General features: G+C 35.3%; 2 pseudogenes; one reads left to right on the top strand and one right to left on the bottom strand.

Annotated features, from left to right (window-relative positions):
- The first annotated feature begins 21,988 nt into the window (after positions 1–21,988).
- Positions 21,989–23,312, top strand: LOC113293990 (annotated as a pseudogene).
- A 205-nt stretch (positions 23,313–23,517) lies between these two features.
- On the bottom strand, positions 23,518–25,065 carry LOC113293989 (annotated as a pseudogene).
- Positions 25,066–26,504: the final 1,439 nt, after the last annotated feature.

The raw sequence follows: 26,504 nt of genomic DNA, 5'->3' as shown, positions 1-26,504 counted from the left end.
CGGGATTTGGGAGGATAAAACACATAAGTTGTCAATTAAGAAGACAGAACAAACTTTAGCTAATTTTCAATATCCACCTATTTTCGGAAGTTATCGGCAATGAAAATCAAACATTTACTCTCTCCGATTCATTTAAGACAGCCATAGTGGGTTTAATAATATTGATGACTTTTCCGGAATACCATTTTGCAAACATGAATATTCATGTTCAATTGGCCGGAAGCATAAGCAGGCAACTGATAGATTACTTCAGTAATTGATGTTTATTGTTGGGTGCAATAATCAAAAATAAGAAAAAAATCAAATAAACAAAAGTTATTGATACTTAGCTCTTTATAATGGAAGTGATCGATTTGACGAAACGGATGAGCTCCCCATTCTCCGCAACAGAAACAAGGAAAAACTTTAGAAATACAGAGTGAGTCGCGTGTTCAACACGCTGCCCTTAAGACATTCGCGCCCGGTTACACTTAAGAGTGATGTTATAGCCCTCACAAGATGGATATCTCCAGGATAAAATACCGTACTACAACTACTACTAACATATGTAGTGGATGCTCAACTTGAGCTTGGCAACTGCGAGAAAACCTTAAGGAAAATCGCGAACGCTAATAATATATAATATTTTCTCTTGGGAGTCTCTCTAAAATAAATAGAGAATCCCCTTCCCCATAGTTTTTACAAAAGTAGTGAACTTCTTTATATAATGAAATAATACAACTTAAAAGATGAAATCCCCGATGTGGGACTAAAAAGCTTATATAGTCTCTTAAAACAACTAAAAAGTGGAAACTCCACGCTGTGGGACCAATAAGTTTTTCATTCACAAAAGAAAACAATAAATTATAATATTTGTTAAAACTTTAAAAATCATATTTTATTAATAGTTTTCCAACAATCCCCCACATGAATGAAAACCCAATAAAACACGAAAACACAGATATATCTTGGTGAATCAACAACCCAATCTCACGACCCGAAGTGACTGAACAGACAGACAGATCGTGCATGTTGAAATCATACTAGCCATTCCAACGTCATTTCTCTCGCACAACAGTATGTTGACCTCAGGGTCATACTATGGATTGCAAAAATCATATAGTATAGAGAGCTTTCATCTTTAGTTCCTCACAAGTGAGACTAAAGGTTCCTTTCACCCAAGTGAAAAAGCATGAACTAGTGAATCCTTAGTGACCCCTAGGTCCTAAGTTCCAGTAATACCAAAACCATAGAAAAGAAAATCACATAAAAAGCGCAGGAAATACCATTTTAGGAAGAGGTGTCCATGAGGTCTTGAACTTTGCTTAGTGAGATATTACCGGAATTACTTGCTAGAGACAGTGAACTATGTCTTGAACTGCTAGCGTTTGATGTAATTCGCGATAACGACCACGGATGATATCTCCAAGGTTGCTGCCAAGCTCATACCGTTTTGTCCAATTTGGCCCTGGACATATCATGTTTCTCATAATGCTCTAGAGAATCAAAACTCATATTCTCATAGGAAGCGGCCCCACTTCCTCATTCAGATAGGTGAATTTCCATAAAGAGTGTTACTGCTACACCCCATTCCAATCTTAAATTGAAACTATATAACTCATTAAGACTTCTTAAAAGTCATCCTTCACATGCAGTCACACTATCACGTCTACACCATAGGGAAGGGATAGAGAATTAAATTCTATGATAGGGTTTACCTTTACCCACCACAAATTAGTTGTTTCATTCGAAACCTTGATCTTGGGATCTCCAGTCAGCAAGGTTGAGTACCCTTCATGGCAAGTTTAATTTATAGCTCGAACTTTATCTAACGCAATACTCTCGAATTCCAAAATGAATTGAGCAATATATGTTTGTTTGGAATTCTTCCAAAAACAAACCTTTTTGCTAGAGTGAAAAGATATCCACTCGTAGACTTAGACTCCTCTGAGTCAACTATCCACTTTGCATCACAAAGTCCCTCAAGGACAACAATATACATTTCATAAATCAAACAAAAGGTAATTGAGTATTTTAGGTACCATAATACTCTACTAAGTGCATCTCACTGCTCTTGATCTGGACTACAAGTATATCAACTTAACTTGCTCACAATATAGGAAATGTCTGGACTCTTACAGTTCATTAAATTCATCTGACATCCTATAACTCTTGAGTATTCAAGTTAAGATACTCCATTACCCATATTTTTCTCGAGTCTACAAGAAGAATCATATGCATTACAAGCAGGCTTACACGCAGGGTTATAAGAAGACTTACAATCAGACTGATTGTATCTCTTAAGCACAAATTCGACATCATGAGAATGTATAAGAATATAAATGTTTGATTATCTTCTAATCCTCATCCCTAAGATTACATCAAAATGGCCTAAGTCTTTCAATTCAACGTCCTCATTCAGTGCATGTTTTTAGTGGAATTAATCACATCTATGTTTGTATCAAGTATAAGCATATCATCAACATACAAGCATACAATCACACAGGTATCCTTAACAAGTTACTTGTAAATATACTTGTCATATTAATTAACTTAAATCCACTACACATTATCACATGATCAAATTTTCCATGTCACTGTTTACGTGCTTATTTAAAAACCATACAAAGATTTGTTCAACTTACAAACTTTGTCTTCATAACCTTTCACTACAAAGTCCTCAGGTTGGTCTATGTAAATTTGTTTATCTAACTCACGGTTTTAGAAAAGCTGTCTTAACATCCATGTGATGTATCTCCAATTTGTTTATGGCAGCAATATCAATTAGCATCTTGACATAAGTAATTCTCGTCACAAGTGAATACGAATCAAGAAAATCTACACCTTCTTTTATTTTATATACTTTAGCTACCAACTTAGCCTAATATATTTTCACAGTTCCATCTACCTAACGTTTCCTCTTAAACAATCATTTACATCCCATAGTCAAGTCTGGTTCAGATAGACTGAGTCCATTTCACTAAATAAAGCTTCTTACCAGAATGGGGTTTCAGTAGATGTCAATGATTTTTTACAAGTCTGGGGCTTAGACTAAGCTAGGCATGTTATGAAGTCGACTTCGTAAGAAGTCTCAAGTCTAATTGTTTTACTTTTCTTAGGCTCAACCTCAACTTCATCTTCCTTTAAGATAAGTTCTGACTATTTGAAAATAAATCTAGGGGATCAACATCACATATCTAATGAGGTACGGGATTAAGAATAAGCACGTTCAAAGAGTTCAGCATCCCTAGATTCCGTAATAATATTCACACCAAAGTCAGAAAAATGAGAACAAACAACCAAAAATTTGTATGTACAAGTATACGACATACCCTATATGAAGACGCAATCAACATTTTTGGTTTCAATCTATTTCTTTTAGGAAGAGGAATTAAAATCTTAGTCAAACACCCCCACACTTTGACGCATTCATAAGAAGGTCATCTACCTTTCCATAAATCATATGGAGTTTCATCTGATCCTTCAAAGGGTACTCTATTCAGGATATACTAGTTAAGAGGACTGCCTCCCCCCGCAAGACCGCAGGTAATCCTGAACTAACCAACATGGCTATTTCATCTCCTTAAGGATACGGTTTTTATTTTCAAGGCTTCTAATTGGTTTTCAACTTCAAGTTTATACATCTTAAGGCTTCTAAGGCATCATCCTTATCCCTAAGCAAGTATACAAGATAGTACCTCGTACAATTATCTACGGAAGTTATAAACCATCTTTTACCACAGTGGTTTTGGGTTGAACTCATGTCAACTAGGCCTAACTGAATTAATTCTAAAGGCTTAGAATTACTCTGAACATTTGTGCTAAAAGGTTTTATAGCATATTTTTATTCTTCACAGATTTCACTTTTTTGTTCAAAATCCAAATTAGATTTGCGTACGCAGCCTATGCTAGCCAGTTAAGCATTTACTTGTAAGTTTACGGTTCCAAGTATACCACGTAAAACAATCAATCACACAAAGAAAGCATAAGAATCAACTATGCTCACTTCATCAGTTTTTCCGTTAAGCTTATATAGACCCAAAGTCCTATAACTCTTGCTTAAAAAATCACTGCCTAATTACAACAAGTTTTCCAGATTCAATTAAAATCTTAAATCTTTTACCATGTACAACAGAACAAGATACAAGATTCTTGCATATGTTCGGAACATGAAAACTTCATTCAATGTGAGAATATTAGAGATATGAGCTTCTGCTCGACCTTTTTCTTTTATGCAACCTCTGTCACAGATGAGTTATTCATAAAGAGTTTCTCGACATCCCTTATCCTCTGATAAGAGGTGAACATGTCTTTATTTCAACAAACGTGCTTAGTGGCTACAGAGTCCACCTACTTGTTTCTCACATTGGTTAATAAAATACTTCCAACATCATGCCACTGAACTCGTTCTAGTTTGTTTCAACTAAATTAACATTAACTTTCTACTTCTTAATGTTTTATATTGTCAACAATTTACTGCCGCGTGGCCAGGAATTTTACAAACATAACAATCACCCTTAATTAAAGTAATGCCGGATTCAGTTTTACGAAACATACCTTTCTTCTTAACACTACACTTAGAGTTGTTTGATGTTCTCTCCTTTGTCAGCTTTGGTAGACTTGTGTTCATCCACAGGCTCCTGGTAGCCATGTCCCTTTCCAATTTCATGTCATAATTTTCGTTTATACTTTGACCACGGACATGGTAATCTCCCAATTACCTAATACACCACATCTCACAAACCTTAGTTCCGAATCGGAAAATAAAATATGAGTTTTGAAGATAACATCTAGATCTAAAAACTTCGTTTGAATCACCATTTCAAAAAAACTCATGTTACCCCTTTAAAACTAATTTAGTTAACAACAAATATCTTCTCGTCAGAAATTTTCAGTAACGGTTCTCTGTTTTGTAAAATATCAAAAAAATACTTTTACAACTGCAAAAATTCCAAACTTTTATGTGGGAAACTATAAGGATGTCTACTACATTTGGCTAAAAGGGTTTGCCGAAATCCTTCTAGGTTAAGAGATAAACTCGAAACTCTACAGCTGACCAAAAATTCATTTTTTTGTTTTTCAATCCACAATTAACATCCATGATTCACAAACCAATCAACCCTTTGTGATTATTACAAAAAATAATGGCTTAAGATTGTTGGGTGCAATAATCAAAAACAAGAAAAAATCAAATAAGCAAAAGTTATTGATACTTAGCTCCTTTATAATGGAAGTGACCGATTTGACGAAACGGACGAGCTCCCCATTCTCCACAACAGCAACAAGGAAAAACTTTGGAAAAACAGAGTGTGTCACGTGTTCAACACGCTTCCCTTAAGACATTAGCGCCCGGCTACATTTAACAGTGATGATATAGCCCTCACAGGACAGATATCTCCAGGATAAAACACCCTACTACATCTACTACTAGCATATATAGTAGATGCTCAACTTGAGCTTGGCAACTCCGAAAAAACCCTTAAGGAAAATCGCGAACGCATAAGAAAACAATATAAAATATTTTCCCTTGGGGGTCTGTCTAAAAAAAAATAGAGAACCCCCTTCCCCATAATTTTTACAATAGTAGTGAATTTCTTTATATAATGGAATAATGCAACTTAAAAAAATGAACTCCCCGATGTGGGACTAAAAAGCTTATATAGTCTCTTAAAACAACTAAAAAGTGGAAACTCCACAGCGTGGGACTAATAAGTTTCTCATTCACAAAAGAAAACAATAAATTATAATTATTGTTAAAACTTTAAAAATCATATTTTTGTTAATCGTTTTCCAACATTTATTTCTGTTACGTTTATAGGTTTGATGTAATTCATGGTCATGGGAAATGTAAATCCATTAACTCTGTACGACTACTATCTTTTAAGTGCATCACACCACCAACCACCCTATCAGTCTATCAGATGGCCAACTCCAAATCATTGTGGTTATTCATGGACTTTACATTTATATTAAACAGATCGAGTTCAACTTATTTAATAGATACACACAGTTGCTATTGCAACTACCCATGAGTAATGACAGACATGTATAGAGCAAGACCCTTGATCTTTTTTCTTTAAAAATTTTTGGGACGCATATAAATTTGACATTTCCCAACTCTCTATGACCAACTACAGTCACTTGTATTAGAGGAGAAATGTTGTGGCAGCTTTTAGGTTTTCAGTCGACTTCCAGATGGTTTCCTGTACAGATGTCCTATTACCTCAAAAAGGAAATGGTGGCAATGTGTGTCTGGTCTGGTGGTAACATGTGTGTTTTAACTTAAACTTTCTGGAAGTCTTCTTCTTCATTTGAAAATTCATTTCTTTTCCAGAACTTTCCTACAATAGAAAGTAATCAAGATTAAAAACATCTCTTTTACATCTCTACCAAACATATAATAAAGATAGTCATAATTTCAGTCAATGATTCACGTTCTGAGTATTATAGTTTAGTTTTCAAGTGCTTTATGGATGTTCAGTCAAATTCAGGACACAAACATCTATACTGATATCATATTTTGCTGACGTTAACAATGCTAAGCACTTCCAAGACTCACCAAAGGTATCTAGCTGCATTTGGTATGATTTAATTAATTTATTAATACATTCCGGAAGAAGAGAAAAAAGAAGTACCATGACGAATGGTTAGAAATTTGGATGACCAAGATTGTTCTGTGCACCAATAGTGAAGTAGATATCAGCGACCAAATAACCGAAAAGATAATATTTATAATTAGGGATCATATAATAAATGGATTCTAGCATACTTCGGCACAATATTTAACCATTTTCAAACACTGCCTATGCAGTGTTCAGGCAAAGCGTCGTATAGCCAGCATGATCAATATGCAAGTTAGCAGTTAATTACAAAGCAAAAAGAATGATACAATGTCTAGAAGCCAACTGCACTTCAAATTAAACATTAAAAAAGCTAATCATTTCTCAATGAACTCGAGTTCCCCATAAACTCTCGCTCCATAAGGAGCTAAAAGAACAGCCAACTGCAAACTACTATGATATGAGAGAGGAAGAGAAAGTTTCGCACAGACTGGATGACTAAAAAACCAAAATATCAATCATGCTGACAGCATAAAAACTACAACTAACATAAGTTTCATATTTAAAGATACAAAACTTAATCAAGGAAAGGCATAAAAGAGGTAAAGCAGATATACCCTTTATGAATAAAGAGAGACGCTTGATTCAAGAAAAACACGAAGGGGTACCCTTTATATATAAGCAACAACGATGAAAACAAAGTAGCGATGCTTGTTAGTATTGACAAAATTTCTTAATGGTCCAAGCGAATTTTGTAGATGCAGGGCCTATAAATGGAGAACCGAAGGGTATGGGTTCGACCATACTTTTAATAGTAAGATAATGTCCAAATGAGTTCCCACTTTGGTAGGTGGCATATTTACACGTAATTTTGTTTAGAAATTCGTTGCATTTTCTGATTTTTAAATCGAGCACCAACAACCAAATGCAGCCGGTCAACATGCTGCACTAAAGACCACATAATGACGCTTAAAGAGTTGTACGACATTGTAGAAACAATAGACTTCCGTCTATTTATCAATGATGTTTTTCTTTTCAACAATGACAAATGAGAAACCTTAAAAATCTAAGCATGGTTATGGCCTATGATATGCAAACAAAACCTAAGAAAGAAAAGGCATACTTAGTCCTAATCCCAAAATGCCAATAACAAAAACTCAAAAAAAAAATTGTAGTAGAATGAAACCAACCTGGAATTCCTTAACTTTGAACACATAACACCTCTTAATATCCAGGGATTGATTGATCCAATTGTAAACTGTGTATTATCATCCCATCAACAGCCATGACGAAATCCAGAAAAATACGGAATTTTGAACTGCAAATTCAATTCTCCTTTTTTCATATTTTGTGTCGTTTAAATGACCTAGAGGACACACGAATGAGGATGATTTAGAGACATGGAACATTTTGGTGAATGGTTTAAGTCTTGAGTCAAGCATTTGATATACATATAAAGCCCATATCTAACTCAAATCAACTGAATTTTATTGACACATTGAAGCCGATACATGCCTAAGATCAGTTGCCTCCCAATATTTCATGTAACGCACAGTTCTGCAGGAATGCGCACGGAAATAAGGGATCGAGTTTTCTTCGATCAATCGAAACGTTGAACCAAAATTACATCAAAGATTCTAGAAAAACGACTCCAAATGAACCACAAAATTGAATAAAAATATTCATTCAAATTCAAATCCGAAGTCTTTTCCAGTAGCAAGTACCGGGTCGACTAGAGAATATCTCCTAAGAGTAGAACATAGAATTTATGCCGACCTGTCCGAGCCCCGCACAACTTGCACTACGGCAAGCAATGCCGTAGTACAGTTCAACAATCGAAACCTACAATAGAACAATAAAATTATTAGGTACCCAAATTGAAAAATCAAACTATCACTGAAAGAATTAAATAAAAGAATAACTGTCCATAAAACTTGGTATTGTTGAGAGTGTATGCGACTGAAACATGGTAAGATGATGACCTCGTCTAGGGTTTATATAGTTGAACAATCGAAAGGATGTTGTAACTGTTGTTGCATGTAACGTCTATGAACTTATTACTATGTCTTTATAAAAAATATCAGAGGAGGGATGTAAGAAAAGAAGATCGGGGGATAAGTTGTAACGGAAGAAAATAATAATAACAGGGAGAGAATATTAGGGGGGATTTGGTGCGGATATGATATAATTGGGATTCTGATGATTTTATAACGTACGGAGATGATAATAATAGATGGACGAATCTGAGCGGTAGGATGCGGGCGTTAAACATGGGTTGATTCTCAGCCACGATTCGGCTTTCAACTTTCTCAACTTTGAGAGCGGATGTTGGTCGTAGATCTCAATACAAAAAACCATCCACAACTGTCGGATTGGTAAAAAACCATTTGTTTTTGTAAGATAGATGTAATTATGTATGTTTTCTCGAAAACTTCCGGTCAGATCTATTAGAGATAATCATTGTATCTTTTACTTACCTATTGTAAAGAGGAAATCTTGTTCACTCCTTTATATATGTTACTTCTTTTACCTTTCGTTAATTGTTTTCTAGCTAACAGGATATATGATGGTTTATCCTTTTAGGGTTTGTAGTTTAGCAGAGTCCTATTTAATCTTCCCTTATAAGGTCTCTTTCATCATCTTTGAATAATAATTATTACAGCGTATCATCTTATCATTAATACTTCTTACATGGTATCAAGAGGCATTCATTGGCTGATATCTCTTGGACTGTGGAATTTTGAACCGTCTATCAATCATTATTACTTTTTTTATCATTACATCACCTCGATGGAAACACCATCATACACTGAAATCCTTGAATCCTCTACAAATAATAATCCACCTCAACATAATAACCCACCTGAAAACCCTATATATGCCTTTGAGTTTTCTTACAAATCCTTACCGTTCACCTGCATCACTCAGTGTGTTCCGTTAAAACTTGATGAAACAAATTACTTAGTTTGGATGCGTCAGATGGAGTCTATTTCGATCAGTACATATTTCTTTGGGTTCATTGATGGTACCATTCCGGCTCCACCTCCTTCTATTCTGGTGAACAACATCGAGATCTTGAATCCAGAGTTTACTAGCTGGCGTAAGTGGGATAGATTTGTTATGAGTTGTTTGAATGCAACTTTCTCACCTTTTGTTTCTTCATCCATCTTAGGTCTTTCTACATCTAAACAGGTATGAAATTCTCTTGCTAAGCACTTTTCTGATCTGTTTGTTGCACGCAAGACCATGCTTCGTAGTCAGTTACATAATGTGAGAAAAAGGTCCCAATCTATGTCTATTAATTTACAATCTATTAAAGAGATAACTAATTATTTGGCTTCCATTAATGAGCATGTTCCTGAACCAGTTCTGGTTATGTATACCCTAAATTTTCTGAATAAATCCTATGATAACCTTGTTATTTCGATTCAAATTAGAGATACTCCCTATACCTTTGAGGCCTTGAGGTCTAGACTGATACAACATGAACAATGGCTCTCTAGTCAAGAGTCTGAAGTTAACAAAAATCTTGATGCAGCCATGTCTTCCGCCGTTTTTTTTTTAATAAAAATACCTTTTCACCGTCTTCTTCTAATGATAACTCTCAACACCCAAAATCCCATCACTCAAATACCTCACACAACAACAAAATCACTGATGTCAGCAATATTACTTGCCAGATCTGTAAAAAGAAAGGACGTACTGCTAATAAGTGTTATTGCAGATACACAGCTTCTAAATATACAACTACTTCTACACCCCAAGCAAACTTTTGCAACACAGCTTTCATATCTGAAGAATCTACATACCTAACAGTTGTGGATTGGTTGTCTGACTTAAGTGTTACCTCTCACATGACCAATGATATTACAGTTCTTCAAAACCCAACACCCTATACTGGTCCTGAGAGAATCCTTGTAGGCAAGGGAGAACAACTACCCATTAAAATGATTGGTACATCTACTTGACATACTGATACAACATCTTTTGTTCTTCCAAATGTCTAATATGTACCAACTTTACATAGAACTTTCATCTCTGTTGAGAAATTTACTAATGGAAACTCTTGTTCAATTGAATTTCTTCCTTGGGGCTACAAGATTTTGGATCTTCAAAAACAACAACTACTTGTTGAAGGGAAGATGCACATGAACCTGTATCCAATTGCTTCTACAACTGGTCATACTATCCAAGACCATGTATCTCTCAAAGATATACCAACTACATGGTATAACAGGCTTGGACATACTTCTAATACTATTTAGAACAAGTTAGCATCATCTTCTCAAATCACTATTGCAGGAAGTGCAACTGATTCCTTATGTCACTCTTGTCAGTTGGGAAAGAGGAAGAGGTTACCTTTTCAAGATTCAACCAGGACAACTACATCACCACTTGAACTGTTTCATTGTGATGTGTGGGGGACAGAACCAACTATCTCTAATTTGGGGTACAAATATTGTATACACTTTATGGATGACTTCAGCAAGTTTCACTGGATATATCCCATGACCACAAGAGATAAAAGTGTTATATTCCTTCAACAGTTTAAGAAGTTGAATGAGAATCTCTTTTCTATAACAGTCAAATAATTTCAGACAGATAATGCTTGTGAGTTAGTAAAAGCGAAGATTAAATCCTTTCTTGATGACTCAGGCATAGCACTTTGTGCCTCATGTTCCAACACTCCTCAACAGAATGGGGTAGCTAAGAGGAAGCACCGACATATAATGGAGATGGGAAACACAATGATATTTCAAGCCTGAATTCCTAAGCAGTTCTGGTATGATTCCTTCCTTGCTGCATTTTTCATCATCAACAGAACCCCTTCAAAGCTTCTTGAGTATAAAACACCTTATGAGATCTTGTTTCAAAAAGTCCCAGATTTTTGTATCCTCAAGTTGTTTGGTTGCACTTGCTATCCTTTTCTTAGGCCAAATAGACATGATAAATTAAGTCCAACATCATCCAACTGCATTTTTAATGGATACAACCCCATGCCTAAAGGGTACAAATGTTATGGAAATGCTACCAAGAAGATATTCATCTCTAGGAATGTGATTTTTGAGGAAAATATTTTTCCTTTTTGTCATTGCACATCTACATCACCTACAGATGCTGAGAAAATGGTCACTTTGCCATTGTATGACTACCCAATGCCTCATTCAGACTCAACACCACCTTGTGACTCTGAATCCTTAGTGTCTGAGCCACCACAAGATCCAGCTTTACCTATCATTACACCTGAGACTGCACACCCACACTAGTGGAAAAGAGGGTTTTTCTGACCCACGTCCTCGACCCTCAATAACAGTCAGCAGACCGTGGACTGGTCAAAACGGTCCTACATTTAATAAAAATGCGGACCACATCTAGGAGCATTAATGTTGGTCGTTGAATAAAAAAAATTATTATCATTATTTTCCTTGTTAAACAACCCACAATGCGATCGATGAACCAAGTGTTTCCAGTGGTTCAATTATTAGATGAACTGCTGGATACGAAGATACATATCTCTAATAAAAAAAGATATCTCTCTCTCCATCTTTAATTCGTCTTCTTTACAACTCAAACAGAAGAAATAGAAATATCTCTTCTTCTCCATCTTCTTCATCTCAATCCCTGCTTCAGAAAAACAAAAAAAATCTCACTCCCTCAACATCTCTCTCCCACTCTTATTTTCTTTCTAACTCCAATAAAATAATAGAGAAGATCTTCTCCATCTTCTTCATCTCCTCCGAAGAGAAGAGATCTCGTATCCATCTTCTCCTTCTTATTCTATCATGCAAAAGCTATTTTTCTCACAAATATAAAGAGCAGCGTAAGTTTTAAGGTATTATTTGATAGTAAAATCGTTATTTTGCAATAGATCTATCTTTTCAATATGATTTTGAACTGTATTTTCTTGTAATTAATCATTATTTTTTAATGAGTTAGGGTTTTATACTTTGATAGAAGATTTGGGATATTATTGTGATTGGGTTTTGGTTATTTGTTTAATTCAGGGATTCACCAACAAAAGAAAAAGTATCAACTGATTTACCAGCAATAAGTAATTTAACAGTAAAAAAATGACTACTTCTATTTCCTTACTTCTGATTATGATTTAAATCGTTCGATTTTTTTTTCATTTGTGGGGTTTTCATGCACATGAAACCCTAGGTTTTTAATTTGGGATTTTTAATTTTATTTTTTACTCAATCTATGTTTCATACACAACAGCTGACCTAGGATGATTTGTTTTGAGTTTGTTTCGATTTGGGTTTCTTTTGATTTTGTTTGGTAAGATTTTACGGATTTATCTAATGATTTTTGTTGGTGATGATTTGGGTATTGTATGGTTAGCCAATGCAAATACTTATGCAATTCAAGATGGAAAAGATTCGGGTGTTGTTCTTGCTGCTACTAAGAGTAACAAACATAAAAACCCTCCAACTTTGGTGCACAAAACTGTCATGAAAAAGGAATTCAGTAGAATGGCTAAGGGTGTAGCCAACAGGTAATTTAATAAACGCTTTCTTTTTTTTTTTCAGATTTTGTAATAGATTTTTGATGCACACATAGATAACTTGATTTTTCTAGCCACTTTGACAGCACTGGTTGTGTGTTCCACAAATGCGTGCAATGCGATGGTAGCTAGGTACATCATATTACAGAACCTCGGTTTAAGTCCAAAGTGTAAGAGTATAATGCCTTTTTGGTTCCTTCCATTTAGTTAACGAATCTCTTTTAATCTAATTATTACTCTTTTAAATTCTTTTACATGGGGAATCTCTTTGTAGGAGATAAATTACAATCTCTGCACCATTTGCTTCTCGGAATTAGGGAATTACGCTCAATGAACCAGAATAGAAAAACCCCATATTTTACCGATGCCCTCGCCGGCAAGGAGCTAAAATATTGTATTGTCAATATATAACTGTTTTAGCACTTAATTTTGACTTGCAGTGACAGTTTTCTTGTGCTTATATTATTGACAACATCTTTTTTCTCAAGGTCCAACTCCACCCATCCTGTGTCTCTCATATATTGAATGCATCTAAATTTTTAGATTCCTCGTGATGGATACCATGTGGGAACAAATTTAGACATTGTAGTTGATCTAATAGCACCAGTTGCCCATGGACGCTATATTTCTTACTAGAGGATGATGTCACCTTATGGTGAAATGTTTGAGGAGCGGATTTGTGTATTAATCGAGGTATGCTTACAACACTGTCTTCCTTGGGAATGATTCCAATCAATGCTTTTATTAATATTTTCCATATGGTGACATGTTAATACTTTATTACTTGACTCTTTGTCGGACTTTAATATATTGTCTGGTATATGCAAGGTAGTTAATATCGTGTATCGGTATCGTATCGGTAGGGTCCTATACACCTACATAAATGATAATATCTGTTTTTATAGGCGATACATCATTAGGATTTTTTTCTAATATTTATTATTTATCAAACAAAAAAATATATTGGTATAACCATAATAGAAAATAATAATTGTAGTAAACATACTTCAACCTTACAAAATAAGAGGTGGTTGATTAGAGCCTTATATTATCAACAACGAAACCAAACATTGAATGTCTGTTAGCCCATCGACATCACATTTACGGTAATTACATCCACCATAATCATATATGAAGCTAGCAAAATTAGTGGAGTTACTTTCTTGAACTAAAAGTTCAAGAAATCATAAGCAAAAGACAAAATACATTAGTGATATATCAGTGTACAAGTGAAACCTATATTATGAGTATACAAGTGAAACTGATATATCGGTCCGTATGGACGATACACGCGTTTTTATCTTTTCTCCTTCGTATCGCCGATATTCTCAGTATCGTAAAGGTTTTTTCCGATATCCTATAAAAACTTTTAATATCGGCCTGTACAACCGATATTGACTACCTTGGGTATATGAATGTGTTCATATTGTTGTGATGACTATGGATGGAATTTGGAAATTAAGTATCAGATGGAGCCATGTATCAACCATGTATATTTTCTTGGTAGGCTTTTTCTTTGTAAAAAGTTGTGGTCGTTCCCCTGCTTATTTGGGTTATGAGTTTGATTTTCATTATGTAAAACCATAGATATTGAACTAGGAACCGGCGTTAGTTATTCGATTATGGTATAGGTATAAACTTCACAGCTAACTAGATAAAGCTTCCTTTTCTTTATGTGATCTAGGTTACTAGTACTGACAGGAAATGTTTCCACATTACCTTATTGAGGAGCGGATTTGTGTACTAATAGAGGTATGCTTACATCACTGTCTTCCTTGGGAATGATTCCAATTAATGCTTTTATTAATATTTTCCATATGGTGACAGGTTAATACTTTATTACTTGACTCTTTGTCGGACTTGAATATATTGTATGGTATAGGAATATGTTCATATTGTGATGACTATGGATGGAATTTGGAAATTAAGTATCAGATGAAGCCATGTATCAACCATGTATATTTTCTTGGCAGGATTTTTCTTTGTAAAAAGTTGTGGTCGTTCCCCTGCTTATTTGCATTATGAGTTTGATTTTCATTATGTAAAACCATAGATATTGAACTAGGAACCGGTGTTGGTTAGACGATTCTAGTATAGGTATAAACTTCACAGCTAATTAGATACAGCTTCCGTTTCTTTATTTGATCCAGGTTACTAGTACTGACAGGAAATGTTTCCACATTACCTTATCAAGGTAGTACAACTTTTGCATATGCTCAATGTGAATTGTTGCCTGTTGCATTCTCGTTTCCTTAACCTCTTGATCTCTTTCCATTTTGTTCTTTTTTTTTAAATGTGTATTTGTAGGCACATGTTGGCGTTGCGATAAATTTTCCTCGTACTACAAGAAGCTCAAGATGGTATTGAAGGTAGATAGGAAGAAGATGAGAAGGCTTATGAGGTATAGTTGTTTTATAAAGTTTATGTATCCAACTGTGAGGTATGAATGTTAGAGATGGACATGGAAAGTTCACAATAGGAAATGGGTTCCATTAATGTATATGTATTGTAGCCTATAATTTGATTTACCCCGTTGTTATTTTCTGTGAATTTTGAAATATAGTTCTTCTGATTTTAGCAATTGGTTAAGCCACTGGTAAGACATCACAAGGCTATTCGACTTGAAACTTCATACTGATGTTTGAGCAGTTGAGCATGATGATTTCGGTAGTCTGGTAAACTACCAACTTCTTAAGTTTTATGACTTTTGGTTAACTTGTCTTTGCTTAACATTGTTTTTTTGCTTGAGTTTTTGTTTTGCATATACTTGTAACAAGGTCTTGTGGTTATAAGAACTGATTTTCACTGGACATTTTTAGTTTGCTGAGAAGTTCATCTTATTTGAACAATATATAATGGAAAAAGATAAGAAGAAAAAGGTAAAAGTTAGAACCGCTGCACCCACGTTGTGATTGCGTATCTATACGATTTGTTATTTAAAGGATTCATTTGACATGAAACAATAACCTATTGTGTAATTTTATTTGTTACATTTTCTTGAACTGTATGAGTAGTACGTAATACCTTGATGTACCAATTCATTTTCAAACTTCAAACACTTATGGTGTTAATAATTTCTCGAATCTGTACACTGGTTTTGTTAACAACTTCATACACTTTATTTTTATTAATAACTTCAAACACTTTGGTGTTCTTCTAGTTTGGTGATCATAGCCCTTAGATTAATGATGCTACTTTATCTGCGTGAATTTTTGTTCGTCCAATTTGATTAAGCACATTCTTTTGGTTTCACTCTTTTCTGGTGGTGCTGTGTTTGATGTGGGTTTGAATTTTTTCATTGTTCTTGATCGTTGAATATGGGTGATATATTCGAATTTCTAAGAACTCTACCTTGATTCCATCTTGACAGGAGGGATTTATTGTTTCTAGTTGGCATTTTGCTGTACTGGAAAGGGTATACATTTTAGTTGTGCAAGTATGATCACAATTGTCCATTTGTCAGTTGTTTTCAGTTTTTAGGGATAATTGCTAGTGGAGATTCTATTTCATAGCCTTCTATTGATTCATATTTCTAGTTATGGTTTGAATTGCTTTTTATTATGGTGACACATTTGATTTGTGTAGTTGTCCGTCTAATTTTCCCGACCAATGCCTTATGTACATCTGATAAAGGTGATGCAGATCCTAATTCTTTTTTTTATATGTGATGCATTACAGGTTGATAAACTAATAAAGAAGGAGACCCACGAAATGGATGTAAAAGAAGTAAAATGGAGCTCTCAGGTCGGTTTTATTTTTCTGAATTAAACACACTTCATAATGTTAAATAGATCTGTCCCTGGACTTATAACTATTACTTACACAAACTTATGATGCAGTCTAAATTTCTGAATTGTATTTAAGTCCCAAATATTTAGGTTCAGATACATGTGGTTCTAGCTAGTTCCAAATGGGTTCATTTCACTGTCTCTAGTCGCATCCTCTTATGCATTTTGTCATTAAACCAGTCAAATATTGACTACTCATGCTTGCACGTTCTATCAAAATTGTATTCATTATATTTTTCATTGCGACTGAATATCAGATAGTTTTTCCATAAGAATGCAAAGCTGTAGAAGTGTATCTCTTGGTATTGGTACATGGTGGTTTGTGAGCCTGCTGGTGCTTATTGTTTAAACACCTGTTGTGATGTTTCCGGTAGTAATGGGTTCATTAGTAGGTATTTGTTTCCTCATGGTTTTCTCAATCACTGCGCTAATAGCAACTGGCTTATCAGTAGGAAGAACAAAACTATTGAGTACTTTTGGTTATTCATCTTGGGGCCTCTCTGCAATCTTACCTGCAATACCTTTTACCGTTCTTACATTAGGATTCCATGTAAAACCCATTCTTTATCTTATGCTTGAGATATGTCAAGGTCGTGAATTAATGAACTAGTTATGTTTGTGACGTTGTGTCGATGTTGGACAGAGACAAGTAAAGAGATTGACATCATATTGGTTAGGATACCCACCTTTATAGATCATTTTCCTCTCACGTGCATGGCATGGTTATTGTTTTTATAAGCGTTTTCTTTAGTATTGTGACCTCTCCACATTAATCAACTGATGGATTTTGCTGTGAAGGTACACCATTATGAAGTAGGAATAAGTTCTTCATCATCATCGGAGTTTATAATTTTGATGTTTAATCAATAGTTTTTTAGTTCATCGTTTTGTAATCGAATCCTAGAACTACAGATTCCACTGGTCAGAACTACAGATTTTAATCCTTTGTGTATTTTGAAACCAATGAATCAATGAATGTTAAATCGAATGATTATTTGTGTGCAAGTTTAATTTGATTTGGTTTTCATTTGATTTCTATTTTGAGTTTCATTTGATTCTCATTTGCATTTGGTTTTAATTTGATTCTCATTTGAGTTTCATTTTAGATTTAGTCAGATTCAGTCAGGCTAGATAGCCAATCTGAATCATTTTTTTTATTAAGATTTATATATATGCTTGATTGAAGTCAGTTATAAAGTATTGACAGTTAAAATCGGTCGTTGATATAAGATTTTCAACGACCCCCAGAGACACATCATACTTGAAAAAGACGCCCAAACAGCGACCCTTTCTTCGACCGACAAAGAAAGTCATAGATACGAGTTAAATGACTCGCTTTGTCGGTCGCGAAACTGCTGATTTCTACTAGTGGGCCACCTGTACATCATATGACCACTAGGTCTCAACTTGGCATTGTAAAACCCAAGTACTTACCAGACTTCGTCATTCATTACACTATCACTCATCCTATACATTTTTCCTTTACCTCAAATATTATCAATACTTATGAACCCAAAACCTTTAAGACGGCTACTACCAAAACCTGATTGGGTCACAGCAATGGAGAATGAGTATGGTGCTTTAGTGAAGAACAACACTTGGGAACCTATTCCATCTGATCCGTCAATGAATATACTTGGTAACAAGTGGGTGTACAAGGTAAAACTCATGTCAGATGGGATTCTAGAAAGGGTCAAAGCCAGGCTTGTTGCAAAAAGGTACCATCTGCTGGATGGTATTGATTATCATGAAACCTTCAGCACTGTCATCAAGTTTACAACTGTCAGAACCATTCTTACTCTTGAAATGACAAATGGGTGGTATATCAACCAACTTGATGTTTCAAATTCTTTTATTCATGGTGAATTAAATGAAATCGTATACATGCAACAACCAAAAGGGTTTGTCGATGCAGATAATCCTGATTATGTGTGAAAGATCAAGAAATCACTATATGGGTTGAAACAAGCACCCAAGGCTTGGTTTGAGAAGTTTAGTGGCTTTCTAATCTCATATAGGTTCATCATGATTGATTCAGATCATTCTTTGTTCATTTATTTCTCTAGTAGTGATATTCTGCTTCTCCTTTTATATGTTGATGACATCCTTCTTATAGGAAATACAAAACCATTGATAGACAGCTTCACGTCAAGGTTGAGCTCATCTTTTGCAATGAAAGACTTGAGAGATCTCCATTATTTCTTGGTTATTGAAGTTGTCAAGTCCCAAAGCAGCAGTTCCTTACTACTCGCTCAGACTAAGTACACACTTGAGTTGCTTGAGAAGACAAACATGATGGATTGCAAACCTTGTTCTACTCCATCCACAAGTTGTACAATATTATCTTGTCATGATGGTGAACCTCTCTCCAATCCAACAGAGTATAAAAGCATTGTGGGTGGACTTCAATACTTGACTCACACAAGGCCTGATATTACTTTTATTGTAAACTATGCTTCCGAATTCATGCACTCTCCAACTTCTAATCACATGATGGTGGTTAAACGTATTCTCAGGTACCTGAAATCCTCCATTGGGTCTGGCATCACTATCACTTCAGGAGACATCACACAAATTTTAGGATACTCTGACTCGGATTGGGCTGGATATCCAGATACAAGCAGATCCACCACTGGTTTATGTATTTTTCGTGGCTCTATATTGGTTTCTTGGGAATCTAAGAAATAACATACCGTTTCCAAGTCATCCACAGAAGGAGAATACAAAGCTCTATCCACCCTTGCTTCTGAAGTCATGTGGCTAGCTGGCCTTCTTGAGGAACTGAACATTTCATTCACCACTCCTCATCACTTTTTCTGTGATAATATTGGTGCTCGTGCTTTGGACATGAACCATGTCTTCCATGCTCGAGAAAAACACACATTGAGATGGCCTATCACTATTCAGAGACTTGGTTCAAGCTACAACAATATATGTTGAGTTCATAGCTTCTTCTCTACAACTTGCATATATTCTTACCAAGGGACTCACTTATCAAGCCTTTGATAATCTCCGTGACAAACTAATGCAATGCTTCAAGAACCTTGCTTCAGTTTGAGGGGGAGTATTAGAGATAATCATTGTGTCTTTTACTTACCTACTGTAAAGAGGAAGTCTTGTTCACTCCTCTCTATCTGTTACTTCTTTTACTTTTCGTTAGTTGTTTTCTAGCTAACAGGATACTCAATGGTTTATCCTTTTATGATTTCTAATCTAGTAGAGTCATATTTAATCTTTCCTTGTAAGGTCTTTTTCATCATCTCTGAATAATAATTATTACAACTTATCATCTTATCATTAATAGTTCTTACAAGATCGATGTATTTTGTTGCTTAAACTTTGACTCGATCTGAAAACTTGTTGCTCAAACTTTTCTGCAAACGCATCTATCGTTTTGTGGACAAAGTTGCAAAGTGCTTGCATGATCATGTACAAGACATAAAGGATCCATGTCAACAACAAAATGGGATGAATATACAAGAATGAATTTGTGATCAACGAACCATAGTTTGAGAATAATCAATAATCTTTTATTTGAACAAGGATTAGTTCGTATCTTTAAAAACCTATTTATAGATGAGGCCTGGACTCCGTTGATTGAGAAGAATGCTTTTGAGATTAAGGAATGCATTTTCTTTTGGGGTTTAAAAGAATATTTATGGGGTTTTGATCTACTGGGTTCCTTAAAACCTTTATTTGGCGATGTTCTGATCTACTGGGATTTTAGTTTCCTTGGAAAACCTTTATTGACCGATGATTGATTGACATAGATTTTGATAATAACCTTGCGGGATCTTTAGTTTTCCATGTAATGCAGGACTAATCTCAACAAACCTCTAAAAATTATTAAGGTTATGTGACATCCTCCACTTTAAGGCTGGTTTAGGCGGTCGTTGTTCTCATCTCTTGTAGGTTGTGGTATTGTTGGTAGTAGAGGTGTAAACTGGGCTATATCAGCACGAGCACAGCCCAGCCCAGCACGTTAAAGTTTGAGCACAGCACGTGATTAGCCCAGCACATCCCAGCATGTTAGTTTTGTGGGCTGTACTGGGTTAGACTAATTGGCACAGTGGCACAGCAGAACACGCGGCACGGATAAGAGGGTGGCACAACACGACACAACACGTTAAGAAAGCACGTCATAATATGCATAAAACGCTACAAATTACATCACATTTTGTGTATATTTCATAAAAGAGTGTTTATTCTAGTCAATTTTTGACATTTGATCATCGTTATATTGACTTATTTTTCTAAAACTCATAAAATACATAAATATTTGAAAAATATTTCCTTTGAAAAACATAAAATAAATGTGGCCGACCCAGCACAGCACGGAAAGCCGTACTCTCCGGCACGGCACAATACGGCACACATCACGCTAAGCACATGACTTTGTGGGCTCAGTTGTGTTGTGTTGGGCCGACACGTTTTACACTTGTAGTTGGTAGAGACAGTAATGGGCTTGTGGAGGGTAGTCTTGCTCAATCCTCCATTGATGGAATTTTGGGGTGTTACCTATGAGTTTCGGATCGCTCAACTTAGGGGATGACCAAAATTTGGTTAGAATGTGATCATAGTCCTTGTTATCATGGCAATCTGGAATATCTCTCTAATTCCTTCGAAGATCCTGGTGCACTGGAAAAATTGTTTGAGATTTCTATCTGTATTCAGTTTAGGTTCTTGGGTATATACAGGGAGGATAATGTAGTTGTTGATCTTCTTGCTAAATAGGGAGCCACTAATGGCACAAAATGGTGGAATCAACCGCCTCAGTTTATCAATGATGTTATTGGTCGGAACCGAAGACACCTTTCTACCTATAGATTCAGATAATTTTGTAACTTGATTCTTATTATATTTCATTTTTTTTTCGGCTTCTCTTAAATATAGTCCACGTTTTTATTAACTATAACCCAAAAAGTTAAAAGTTAAATGACACTCAGGCTAACTGCCAGCCTTCCCAATTCCTTAAAAAAAAATCCAATAAAAGGAAGGCCAACGGCATTTCAAACTTAAAGTTGATAGAGTCCAAGTACCCTCCAAATTTTATGCTATATAAACTTCTCCCACTCCTGTCATCCGTACCTATCCCCTGCACAACTGTGTAACTCTTTCTGGTCCGGAGATACTCGCACAAAAACACTAAAAAAATGACTTCTTCATGTTCTAAAACGATGATAATCTCGAAATGCACAATAAAACCAGATGAAACATCAACCATGAAAGATCTTAAGCTCTCTGTTTCTGATCTTCCTATGCTTTCATGTCATTACATTCAAAAAGGAGTTTTATTATATCGTCCAAGTAACATTCCTTTGGATTCTGCTCTAATTCCTCTTCTCAAACTTTCACTCTCTAAGACTCTTTCTCATTTCCCTGCTCTTTCCGGTCGTATGAATACGGATTCTTCGTATACATCGACTGTAATGATCAAGGTGTCGATTTCATCGAAGCTAATGCAACACATTTATCAATTCGTGATATTTTACCACCAGCATCAGATGCTAAGAATAATGATGTACCTCAAGTTGTTAAAGAAGAATTGTTTACTTATAATGGAGTTGTGAGTTATGATGGTCATTTCAAACCTTTAGTTGCTGTGCAAGTAACGGAACTGTGTGATGGTATTTTTATTGGTTGTGCCCTTAATCATGCCGTTGCAGATGGTACATATTTCTGGAATTTCTTTAATACTTTTGCTGAGATTACCAAAGGTGTTGATAAAATTACGAAACAGCCTGATTTTACTCGAAACTATGTGAAAGATTCTAAAGCTGTTCTTCAGTTTCCTGATGGAAATCCAAAGGTAACATTTGATGCTGATGCTCCAATAAGAGAAAGAATTTTCCATTTTACTAGAGAATCAATTCTGAAATTGAAATCCAAAGCCAATAATTTCAAGAATGGGTATGAGAACGGGAAGACGGCGGAAAATCATCCAACAGTGGAGATTTCATCGTTTCAATCATTAAGTGCTCAATTATGGAGATCAGTGACACGAGCAAGAAAATTTCCGGCATCAAAATTAACGACATTCCGAATGGCAGTTAAATGCCGTCACCGGTTAGAACCACGTATAGATCCGTTATATTTTGGTAATGCTATACAGAGTATCCCAACCACTGTTCCTATAGGTGAATTATAGAACACATAATCATGATGCAGTGGTACACGGAGTAGAAGAATGGGAGAAGAACCCATGCTGTTTCCCACTAGGAAACTTTGATGGTGCATTAATAACCATGGGAAGTTCACCAAGATTTCCAATGTATGATAATGATTTTGGTTGGGGTCGACCATTGGCTGTGCGTAGTGGTAAAGCTAATAAATTTGACGGGAAAATATCGGCCTTTTCCAGGAAGAGATGGTGGTGGAAGTGTTGATCTTGAAGTTATTTTATCACCTGATACTATGTCAGGTCTTGAAAATGATATTGAATTCATGCAGTATGTATCAACAGATGATATGCTTTGATTTTGCATTTCGCTTTTGATTGTTGTTGTTTTCGTTGGACAAGAAAATAATATTCAAGGGCAATCAGTTGTTAAAAAATAAATTTAATATATTCTTTAAATACAATAATTTCTTTTTCCTTATCATATATAGATATTTGAAGATGAAAATCATCTAAAAGAATCAATATAAATACAAAAAATAATGACTATTAATCGACCAATATTTAGCTCATGCTTCTTTGATAAGTTTCCATGAATCTGTAAATTCTCTTCAATACTACTTGTAACGTTTCTTCACTCATGTTAGCAAAACAAACTCTAAACCAACCAGGTTCATCACAATGACAAGATGAACCAGGAGATATGTTCAACTTCACTTCATTCACCATCGAAATCCAAAGAATCAATTCGCTTTCTTTTGTGCAGCTCTTCAAATATGGACTTAAATTCATCCAGCAAAATAATCCAGCATTTCCTTCTAAACACTCAATTCCAGCTTTCCTTAGTCCATCAATAATTAACCCATATCTTTTTTTCAATCTTTCTCTATTAATCTTAATATAATTTTCCGTAAACTCCGTGTCCGATAGCATGGCAGCTAAGAGATTTTGAGTTTGTGATGAGACTAAACTAAAACTTGACATCCTTCTTGCCGTTGTCACAACTTTGTCATTGTATGAATAAATAGTTCCGACTCTAAACCCTGGTAACCCTAAATCTTTTGATAAACTGTAAACAGTATGAACCCTTTCCGCATCTTTATAGTTTCTTTCTTCTAGTATTTCTGCAATGCTTACGAATTCGGTAGAAGAAAAAACTGATCCTGAGTATATTTCATCCGACACAAGATGAATGTTTTTACGTGTAACGAAGTCCAGGATCTCTTCGAGCACTTTACGTTCCATTGCTATACCTAATGAATTTGATGGGTTTGTGATCAGAAGTCCTCTAACTTTGAGGTTCATTGATTCAGCTTCTTTATATGCATCTTCTAATGCTTGGGGAGTAACTTGAAAGTTATTCGAGCTGTTGCAATGAACCGGAAAAATTTTCACCCCAGTTCTGCATCTTAAATCCCTATCAAATCTGTCAATCGAGAAAAAACATACATTTTATAAGCATACAGATATAGATCATCAAATCAAATTATGCGATTACATATTGATTCTATTTGGAAAATGTAATCATTTGCTTACCCTGGGTAGTATGGAGTTGCAACCAACAAAGCATCGCCAGGGTTTGCTAAAATGAAAGTTAGGAGTTCATTGGCAGCTGTTGCACCAGCAGTAAGAACAACGCTTTCGGGGTCGAATTTCAGTTTGTCGCCTCGGATTTTCCCCATGAAACTTGCCATTGCTTTTCTAAAACTTTGCATACCATGATAATCTTGGTATAGTGCGTTCTCTCTGAAGCCTGAAATCCCACTACTTTTCGTCGTAGTTGGTTGTTTTTTTGCAGTGTTTTCCAGGTATTCTTCAAGTAAATCAAACGAAACCTGCTCAAAACAAAGAAATTAATAAATTAGGATCTACATTATTGGTAAAGACATGAATGTACAAGAATTTTGAGCTGATAAATTCTTACTTGATTTTCAGCTAAACCCATTTGAATAACACCAAACGGATTAGTAATCTCATGGGGTTCTCATCATAAGCTTTCCATCCAGCAAAATATGGAGAATCTTCTCCATGAGTATCAGAGTTTGCAATGTTTGATAACTCAACACAACTACTACTAGTAGTACAAACTTGTTGGTCAATCTCAATAGCCATTATCTAATCTAGCTAGCTATAAAGATATACGGATATCAAAAAGAATTTGAATTCAGAATTTCAAATAATTTATGTTTTTGATCGTGAAAAGATTTTAAAGAAGAATCAACAAATAGCTAGTACTCTCCTCTTAATAATAATAGATGTAGAGAGATGGAGATAGAGAAGAATGAAGAGTGAATTGAGTGATGAGAAAACTATGATAGAAAGAGTGTACATATAATGGGAAGCAAAAGTAAGGTCTACAAAAATGATTAACGAGCCGAGAATTAACACCGTGAGGCGCACCGTGTGAGAGTGCCGGTGGGGATCATTTTTGCCCGCTCGATGCTAAGCAAGCGCATCCAGACCGTTCATTTTTGTAAGGTCTAACCCCTTTTACTTGGAAAACGATAAGAATTTAATTTAGTTTCAACAAAGAAGTACCAGTGATTGATGTGGTCATGAGCAAAACCATACCTCAACAGTACAGATAGTACTAGTGGTAGTTTTATTATTTTATCTCAATTTCTTAATTTCCATGACAGCTATCTGGGTATGTAATCTTGTCATCACAATTCTGACTCCCAAAGTATTTAAGTTTGTCTTAATCTCACGTCTACTTCCTGGAAATATGGTGGTGGTTGTTGTTGATATATTATAGATGATGACGACATACAAATATGTTTAAACTAATTTCTCTATCTATCAATTTGTGTTTTCCTTTAAGAGTTTTTACCAACGGTTTGCTTTTTTTTCCTTTCTTTCTTGTGGATATTTAAGAGTGAAGGGTCCATGGGAGCATGACGCCATGTGCCAAACCTCAACAGCATGATGATTTCTCTATTCAACACAATCATATAAGAAGAAAATTTGATTTTATCACCTATCATAATCTGAGAATAACTGAAGTCACCCCAATAATTCAATCAATCAATCAGGAAAGATATTTATTGAGAGCCATTGGTGCATGGGATTCACCACTACCAGCTGCTTACTGTCTGAATCAGGTAACCAAGAATACAATTATGTTCCTAGTTCTCTCCTCAGCACATGAATTCCTAGTTTGCTGGAATCAGATAGCACATTATAAATTAAAGAGGATAATATCTAATAACTAGGGTATAATCTAAATGCCAAACCTAGATAAATGTAAATATCACCCTATCAAATGCTGAAAGCGGTGAAGTCACTGGGTGATGATACCAACGACCGAAGTTCGAAACTCGCTAATACCAAATTCTTCACCGGTCAAAAAAAAAATGACATGAAAGCGTCAAACCCGGTCAAGAATACTAACAAACCTTCACATTCCCATAGCTATATATAACCGCAGCAAAAATGCAAATTGAGTCATTCACACCGTCAAATTTTGAACTCACCGTCAAATTTTGAGCATTTTTGCATGCATGGATCCACCATTATTATGGGGCGTCACAGACCATAATTAACCTTCAGGT

The sequence above is a fragment of the Papaver somniferum genome, chromosome 7, assembly GCF_003573695.1.
Source record: "Papaver somniferum cultivar HN1 chromosome 7, ASM357369v1, whole genome shotgun sequence".
NCBI classification, from domain to species: Eukaryota; Viridiplantae; Streptophyta; class Magnoliopsida; order Ranunculales; family Papaveraceae; genus Papaver; species Papaver somniferum.
This window is presented reverse-complemented; position numbering and strand designations above follow the sequence as displayed.